The sequence below is a fragment of the Haliotis asinina genome, chromosome 1 (assembly GCF_037392515.1).
Source record: "Haliotis asinina isolate JCU_RB_2024 chromosome 1, JCU_Hal_asi_v2, whole genome shotgun sequence".
NCBI lineage: Eukaryota > Metazoa > Mollusca > Gastropoda > Lepetellida > Haliotidae > Haliotis > Haliotis asinina.
In genome coordinates this window covers 85,708,188-85,718,007 of record NC_090280.1, presented here as the reverse complement: position 1 = coordinate 85,718,007, position 9,820 = coordinate 85,708,188, and the positions used below count along the sequence as shown (strand labels likewise).

Sequence of the window (9,820 nt, the reverse complement as noted above, 5' to 3'; positions counted from 1 at the left end):
TATCTTAATTTCTAAGTTTGATGAAGCTAGCATGTATATTTTAGGAGATCTGCCCCGAACAACATGACATCCTCATATCCACAGCGCTAAATATTCATATCTGGGTTTAAACCCCAAATGGCAAGTCTGATGAAGTTATCACGAATAGTTTAGGAAATATGCTTCGGACGGTATCGACCCCTACCCCACCCCACTTAAAACAGACCACTTAAAACAACACATTTTATGGTTGGTTGCATAAGGCTTAATTAAGCTGTACCGTTGAAAATTGTGGTATGTGTCCTGATAAAAAAAGACAACATTAGGTTTAGAAATGGTTATACGAAATCTGCCCATATGAAAGTTTAAGTCTTATTGAAATTGTTCATTTAATATTGTCAAGAAAACTGCTTCGTTACATGTTGTATGTGGAGACTGGAAGCAAATCAATTCATACTGATATTCATACCAAAAGGGTATGCTTTTTGAGCAAACTGTCTTCAGTCAAATCCGCAAAGTTATCGAATGTACGGTATCATTTCATAGTTAACTCTTAGTTGCGGTTCACTCCCAAATGACAGACCTGTTACATAAACTCAATGAGTGCACTAATTAGCTCAGCCATGCTCTCCACCCCTGTTCCATTAATGAGTCCACCCGGAGTCAGTACATAGTATAGTGAGTACAGTGAGTTAGACCAGTCTGTTCAATCTTGGATTTCAGGCAATACTCAATCATCAAAAGGATTTCATTTCACAATGTATGAAATTGCACTTATTCCAGAACCTTATCTTAAATCAACCTTACAAAGTAGGATTTCACTGACAAAATTTAAGACAACAAATCATAGGTTACCAATGGAAACAGGGCGCTGTCTGAATGGTTTGAAAGAAAGCCGACTTTGTAATCTTTCTAGTCATGCCATGTCTGACGAATTCCATGTTTTACTAATATGCCTACCACTTGTCGAACAACGAATATCATTTTCAACAAAATATTTCTGTGTGAATCCCTGTACCTGTACATGTATTTTTCTCATGAAATGTGATTATCCACCACTCACTCTCAAATTATCCAAATATGTGAAACACTGTGCGTTTTCAAATGATATCATGTAAATATATTAAATATATTTACATATACTTGTATGTTCTATGTTTCACCTTTTGTGTTTTTGAGAAAAGAATGAAAATGCTGTTTTGTTCTACCAGTCACTGCAGAGTACAGTAACAACACATTTCCATCTTTCTTAGTTTACTTGTAATTGGAGTGAAAAGTAGTCAGGAACTGAGTTGTTTGAGAAGCTGAGAATGTTCTCAAGCACTTTATTTTACATCTTTGATGCAACATATAAAAATCATATTTCATTACATGAATTAAAAAAAGTATAGTTTCCATATCTGGGCACATGTTATTATTATTTAATTAAATCTTATGCAACTAACCCTATAGTGTGTTGTTTTAAGCGGTCTGTCTTTTGTGAGGTCTGCTTTATGGGAAGATACCGTGGTTGCAAGGGTCCGCATCCTCCCTATTGAACTTAACGTTTGTTTTATGACCACTGAAACTCGGGTGGTGTAGGGTGTAGCTTGTAGGATGTGTGTGACTATGAGGATGTCATCTTGCTCGTGGCAGATCTCCTAAAATATACATGCTAGCATCATCAAACTTAGAAATTAAGAAAAATAAAATCGAAGCAACGAGAAAATATTCAAAATTTCAAGTTTTTGACTGAAACTTGAAGCAACGAGAAAATATTCAAAATTTCAAGTTTTTGGCTGAAACTTGAAGTAACGAGAAAATATTCGAAATTTCATGTTTTTGAAAGAAACTTGACGCAACGAGAAAATATTCGAAATTTCAAGTTTTTGACTGAAACTTGAAGCAACGAGAAAATATTCAAAATTTCATGTTTTTGAAAGAAACTTGAAGTAACGAGAAAATATTCGAAATTTCAAGTTTTTGACTGAAACTTGAAGCTAAGGGAAAATATTCGAAATGTCATGTTTTTTTAAAGAAACTTAAAGCGACGAGAAAATACTCGAAGCAACGAGAAATGTGTGTGACTATGAGGATGTCATCTTGCTCGTGGCAGATCTCCTAAAATATACATGCTAGCATCATCAAACTTAGAAATTAAGAAAAATAAAATCGAAGCAACGAGAAAATATTCAAAATTTCAAGTTTTTGACTGAAACTTGAAGCAACGAGAAAATATTCAAAATTTCAAGTTTTTGGCTGAAACTTGAAGTAACGAGAAAATATTCGAAATTTCATGTTTTTGAAAGAAACTTGAAGCAACGAGAAAATATTCGAAATTTCAAGTTTTTGACTGAAACTTGAAGCAACGAGAAAATATTCGAAATTTCATGTTTTTGAAAGAAACTTGAAGCAACGAGAAAATATTCGAAATTTCATGTTTTTGAAAGAAACTTGAAGCAACGAGAAAATATTCGAAATTTCAAGTTTTTGACTGAAACTTGAAGCAACGAGAAAATATTCAAAATTTCATGTTTTTGAAAGAAACTTGAAGCAACGAGAAAATATTCGAAATTTCAAGTTTTTGACTGAAACTTGAAGCAACGAGAAAATATTCAAAATTTCATGTTTTTGAAAGAAACTTGAAGTAACGAGAAAATATTCGAAATTTCAAGTTTTTGACTGAAACTTGAAGCTAAGGGAAAATATTCGAAATGTCATGTTTTTTTAAAGAAACTTAAAGCGACGAGAAAATACTCGAAGCAACGAGAAATTAATCGAAGGAACGAAAACATATTTGAAACAACCAGAAATTACTCAAAATTTCAAGTTTTTGAAAGAAATTTGAAATAACGAGAAAATTCTCGAAATAACGAGAAATTAATCGAAGCAATGAAAAATATTTGAAATAACGCGAAAATGATTGAAATAACGAAAAAATACTCGAAGCAACGAGTAAATAATTGAAGTAACGAGAACTGTCTTTGAAAAAAATATTTTGTGCTACAAAAGTGGCAGCATTAGGCTTTCGTACGTATCACCCCAATCCTGAAAGATCTCCACTGGCTCAAATTAGAGGACAGAATCAAGTTTAAAGTTCTGACATTCCGTGCCATCCACCACGTTGCTCCCTCATGCATTTCTGAACTCATTCAAACCTGAGAGAACCATACGTTCCCGCAGTCAGTGTCTTTTGAAGCTTTCATCAACTCGTACATCATTTGGCCAGAGAAGTTTTGAAATCTCAGCCCCCCGTTATGGAACTCAATCTGAGTTTGAATCATTCAAAACACTACTGAAAACTCACTTCTTTAAAGTCTACCACTAATAGACTATGTGTGTTCCCAAGACAGTTCATTGCTCACAGTTTTGGAGCAGTTAAGTATACTGTAAACCAGTGCTTTACAAGTGTACATTTATTTTATTATTATTAGCAATTCTCATGTGAGACTTTATCTCGGAATTTGAATTGGTCTGCAGTAAAGCAAGCTTGTCACATGGAGACGGTGCCGAGTGGTCAGGCTGACTAGGTTGAGAAATGTCATCGTAACCGAAAACGTTTATCATGATGGTGATCATTGGATTGTCTGATCCAAACCCGGTATATGTCGTAACCGAAATCGTTGCTCATGATGATCACTGGATTGTCTGGTCCAGACTCGTTTACTTGCAGATAGTCGATATTTGATTTGGAAGCTGTTGATTATGGCGTTTACCTCTCCAACCTGATGGCTCAGTTATGTAGACCGTCGTATCGGTAGAACGTTGTTACATGTGGCTTTAAACGAACATTTCAACGCGGCGACTTATGAAAAGCATACTTTTAAAAATCAAGGTTACAAATCTTTTCAAAGAGTACGTTGTGAAAAGTCGGCAGCACAGCCGAAACAAATTTAATGTCTCTAGTTTAGCCAAATAGCTACCAGACTTTAAACATACAGGGATCGAAATTCCCCTTATTCAAGGGCACGGATATAATGAAAATGCCATAAAGCCACACTTAAAATTCAACGTACAAATACAACTGACAAACTGTTTACTTTGTTGACATTCTGACATTCAAAACAAATCCCCAAATGGAATTTTGAAACGTCTGTAATTTCCCATTCTCACGGGCGCCGCCATTTTGGTTTCAAGTGCTCATGACAGGATGTTACAACATAATGTCATTCTTTGCATTCTGGGACAGGATGTTTGCACCATACGACGAAGCAGACTATAGAACTAGCTAATATGTCCGAGAAGAAATACAAACAAAACATATCTGCCACTAATGAAACTGAAACTACCGATCGCGATGCTAAATATGTCCAAACATGCAAGACCGAAGATGACAAGAAACAGACACGGAGCTGACCTCCACCAAAATACAGTAAATGTGTTATTTGTGACAGAGGAGGGAAAGGAATCTGTTATTTGGCAAAGTTTGTCCAGGGTTTGGCCGTCCGATTGGAAGAGATGGAAAGCCTAATCACTTCGAGACCGGTTCACGGGAATTTAGAACAAGCCACTTGAAAACCATGTGGTAAATGATGAACACATACTTGCTTCAGAAATTAAACCAGGCCAGTCAAAAATTGAAAAGTGAGCGAGTTTAGTTTTAAGCCGCACTCAGCAATATTCCAGCAATAAGTCGGCGGTCTGTAAATAGTAGAGTCTGGACCAGACAATCAGTGATCAACAACATGAGCATCAATCTGCGAAACTGGGAACCGATGACGTGTCAAGTCCCATTAGTCGCCTCTTACGACAAGCACAGAAATTAAAAAGGGGATGATGGATCTTAGTGAAAGAGAGACAGCAAAATTAGGCAAACTGTTCGTAACTACGAAGACCTATTAGGGTCAATTCCGTATCTGACATTTGCATTTTGAAAAGTCGTAATTTTGAGATTCAAAGTCGTAATTAGGAGATTTGTTTTGAAAAAGTCGTAATTAGGAGATTTTAAAAAATCTCGTGAAGTTTATTGCTCAAGACATTACAGACACAATTCTCAATGATGTTAAATCAGGTTGCTTTACAATTTAGTGTGATGGTGGTACTGACACTTCAATGACTGAAGATTTGAGATACACTAGGGCAGGTTGAATGTAAACCGGTTACGAAATTCTTGTGTGTTTGAGGCTTGAAAAAACCCCAGATGAAGCATGGATATCAGATCAACTAGTTAAACGTCGTGTTCCTGCCAAGGCATACACCGACGTTTAGCGTCCCAACCCTAAGTTATGAGGAGCACTAACCCGGCGGTTTTTGTCGGAAAGGTTTTTGACTCCAGAAACAATGAAAAACGAAGCATGCCATGTAAATTGGTACACGCATCGAAAGATTTATCCTTTATGTACAAAATGTGGTTGCTGCCTTACCTTGAAAGACATTATTTAAAATTCAACAAAATTATATCCATCGTCACCCCGTGTTTTCAACAGTCGCGTGCCGCCATTTGCCTCGTGACGTCACAGTGTCGCGTGTACCAGTTGGGTTTGTTAAAACTGGGATCTGCAGGGAAACGAAACAAAACAGTCTTTGAATATTTACAATTATTGCACGAACTGGCTTGGTACTGGAGGGGAGTCGATTTTGTACATGCTTCAACAGGGATATATGAAGCTGTATATTGGAGATTTATCTAACTGGAAAGACAAAGCTGTCTCTTTCACGTCAGACGGAGCACCAGTAATGATGGGCTTAGGAAATAGTATGCATTTCACTTAAAACACGCGATCGACGAAAAAAACTAACCTTTCCGTAATCGCTAGATATTCCGCATTCGATCTGCAACCTCTGAAATGAAATATGTTACCTGCAGTACACGACTTTATTGGGAAATTAGCGGTATCGACTCCACCATGTTTGTCCTTCACCGTCAATAGGCTCGCACCAAGGACGAGCAGCTCTCTGATTGGACAAAAATAAAATCGTGGCGCGATGTGTCGTGGTTATATAAGGTTGTAGAACGAATATCTAGGGATTAAAAGGTTAAGGTTAGTTATTTTTTCGCCGATCGCATGTTTTTAAGTGAAATACATAGTTTACTATTTCTTCTCCGAGAGGCCGATGATTTTCTTAGGCAGGTTTTGGCGTGCATATGAAAAAAGAGTTCTTTTCCCGAGTTCCAAGCAATGTTACTCGGTACATAGTCCACCGATTTTGTACCCAGTGCCCACGTGGCACACACTCGGTCCATTTTACAATTGCCAATCATCCGATGTGGGAATATATGGTTTACCGTTTACGTTTGTTTACTTTGCTGCTACCTTTCATGTTTTCGTTGCTGTTTTTCCGATATATCATTTAGGAGATAAACGTACTGTGTTGGGAAATTAGATGAATGTTATGCAGAATTGATAGTCTCTAAATTTCATTTGGAACCGAACCGAAGTTGGTAGAAAGCGGGATTCTGCTTGTTCAATTTTGCAATGTACTTTTTGAAGGAAGCAACTGGGCATGATGCAGTGTAAGTGGCGTAAATTCGGGGTTTCGTCTGGAACTTATCTTGCAACACCCCGGGATGATTTTTGGTGGATTCGGAGTGTGTCATGTTACCCTGGTTTCTCCTATTTTCGACGGTTTAACAGAATAATGGCTACATACGGGAAATCCGGAAGAAACAGGCGTATCCTTTTATATGAGCAATAAAGCCTATCTATCATGTTATTATTGGCTACATCAGGTTTTCTTTGATTTGTTTTGGATATGTCGCTACGGCGATCGATAATGGTGGACCCATCATTGTGTATACAAATGGTGACGTCACCATTTTTCGACGGTCACGTAATACACTGGAAATGGGGAAAAGAAATGTATGGAGACGTAATATTTTTACTTACCATAATTCGGAAAATCCAACAAATGATTCCAACAGCGATTCCATGAACTCATTAACAATGAAGGTGATAACGGTAGCAAACTCCAACATATATACAGTCCAGTAGGTAAGTAATCGCTACAACTTCAGGCAGACAATGCGGGCAAAAGAAAACCGCATGTCTTCTTACACTTGCAACGGACGTGCAGAACTTCAAGTGCACCCAGTGTCCACATGTAACACACTCGGCCCATTTGACAAATGTCAAACTGGCACAGTTCCTCAAATCGCTTGGCGTGAATTTGCCACAAACACAACACTTATCATCTTCAGTGTCGGTTGAGTGGTCAGTGTCACTTTCGTCCAATGATGGAATATTACGTACGATGTTCTTCCCTTTACGTTTGTTAGCCTTGCTGTTACCTTTCCTGTTTTCGTTGCTGTGTGTCCGATCTGTCATTTTGCCTTGTTCTGATGGAAGACTGTCCCCAGTTTCCTTGCTTGTTTTCTTTTTGTTTTGTTCTTTGTGATGTTGTACGAGTTTGCTAGTGACGTCGTCATCAGTGATGGGTTTTCCGCCGACAATTTTATTGACAGTTTTTCTGACTTTTGCTGTTTCCACGTTAGCAAGTATCTCGCCACCCCTCTTGCCTAGGAAATCACGTGCATGTGTCATGTCTGACGAATCCTCGGAGACTTCTCACAAAGCAATCTCACAAACATCGTATCTTGTAATGGCCTTTCCACCAGACTCCCTCAGAAATCTGTGACATGCCGACGTCCATCCTGCTTCGACGGGCCCGTAACAACCAATATCAAGGGGCTGTAATAGGTGACTGGTGTGTGGCGGCAAAACAAACAGAACAATGTTGTGTGCTTTTGCCCACAGGATAAGGCCGAGAGAGACGTGACTCTTATGTCCATCGTATAAAACAAGTAGAGGTGAATTTACATTGCCGCCTGCCACATGTTTTACAAAATGGGACTCCATGTAAGTCTTGAAAATGTCCGTGTTGGACTATCCCGTCTCAGACACAGTCCCATCAACACCTGGGGACGCTCAAGCCAACAACTCCTCTCTCATAAGCTGACCGGGAAAGATGAAATACGGAGGAATGGAGTTTCCAGTAGCACTGATTGCGCCGATTAAGGTTACGGTTTTTGATCTGCCCGAGGTCACTGCTTGGGGTTTGAAATTGGACGAAGACACAACCTTAGGTGGCGTAATATCAGTCTGTAACCCCTTCTCGTCGATGTTAAAGATATCCTGGGGACGGTCTTGGAAGCTGTATCTTGTCATAATTTTCTCCAGCTCTAAAAAGTAATTGTCCACTGACTGACGAGTGGCAGATCTGGCTCTAGCGTATTCCAGCTTTCTTGGCTTTTGCACACGTATCTCGGGCCAGCGTGATAGAAAACTATACAGCCATCGCAAACTCAGCGGTGTAGCTCTGTTTCTGTGGCCAAGGTGGTGGGCGTAATCTGTTGCCAAGTTGATGGTTTCCTGACGAGTGTAGCCGTAGCCAATCTCACTCATTACCCGGATGTGGGATACAAGCAATGACTCTTCTTCTTGTGAAAAAAAGGTTGAATTTCCAGATTTTATTGTATCAATGTGAATCCTGCCTCTAACACGATCGTTGTGATGGGAACACCCCAGCGAATTGCAGCCTGTTGGACAGGTATGTTTTCTTCAAGTACAAGAGTGTAAGCGTTCTGTAAGTCATCCTGTGTATAGCCCTTTCTGTATGACCCTCTAGATGAAGTGATTTGCTGAAAAAGTACCGTTTATTGCTTGTAGATAAAGTTTATAACGTCATATTTAACCCTCTTAAGAGTCGGAAAGAAAATTACATCGTCTCTTTTAACCCAATATCGTAATTTTTGCCGCAAGGGATGACCCTTTTCAGCTTCCATACTTTTTTTTTCTGAGCAGCGAATGACGTCATTAGAAAGTGTGTTGCTATTTTTGGAAATACACGCGATATGCAGACGACTTGTGTTGATACTAATATGTGAAAAGTGAAACCTTCAATTTTTACATTAGAAGTTAGAAATTTTTGGACATAAGTGATCTTGGTGAAAAATGTTATTTGGTGAGTAGTTTTTGTTGTAAGTACCTTACGGATTTCCATATTTGAAGCCAGTCGGTGTGAGAGCGGCGGAGGTCCGATGTTGATGTTTACAACTCCGGTGACCTCTGACCTCGCTCGTGCTCTCGTACAATAGCGCGATAAATACGACCGTCGAAAATAGGAGAACGTCGAAAAAAGGAGACGGCAGGATATATACTCCATACCTACATCGTCGGATTCAACAGCAAATGAATCAATCGTCAAATCACGCTGATTTTCATATCCCCTGCGACCAAAGCCCAAAGTCAAATCAAACCACACCTTTTTCTGCAACTGAACTGGTGTGTCAACAGATAGAGAACTTCTAATTTTTGCGACATCTGCCTGTGAGATGGGCTCGTGGTGTTGTGCATTGTCTAGACCAAGTTTTTAATTTTTCTTAGCATTCCTGTGAAAACATTGTTAGCACTATGGAACTCAATGTCCTGCAAAATATTGATGTTTCTTTCAAACGGTGGAGATCTCAGATGCCTGTGAATCGCCGATCGGATTCCAACGAAAGAAGACTTCGAGTAGAATTTGCCATCTTTAGTGCAAAGTTCTGCATAAAAGTGTCGGAGGTGTGACGCCAGTTTTTCTTTGGGAAGTGCTTCAAACTTGATGGATATCTCATGATGTGTTAGCCATTCTAAATGGAAACAAACATACTCTTTACCAGGTAGGCACTTATTTCACATTTTGATGTCATCTTTTCCATAAATAGGACTATTTACAAGACTTTGTGCAATGTTAAATATTGTTTGTTTATGGTTGGGCATATAAAGGGTGATTGTGTTGAAAAATTGATATAATGGAAGCTTATATGGTAGGAGGTTCTCTCACAATTAAGGAGGAAATAATCGTATTATTCTGTTTTCGAGACAAGGTTTAATGCATGTTTATTATGACTTTTGCGCTCACGTTGAAAAATCCTAACACCCCA

General features: G+C 38.7%; 1 pseudogene; it reads right to left on the bottom strand.

Annotated features, from left to right (window-relative positions):
- Positions 1-7,463: 7,463 nt before the first annotated feature.
- On the bottom strand, positions 7,464-8,375 carry LOC137276742 (uncharacterized; annotated as a pseudogene).
- Between the last annotated feature and the right edge of the window lie 1,445 nt (positions 8,376-9,820).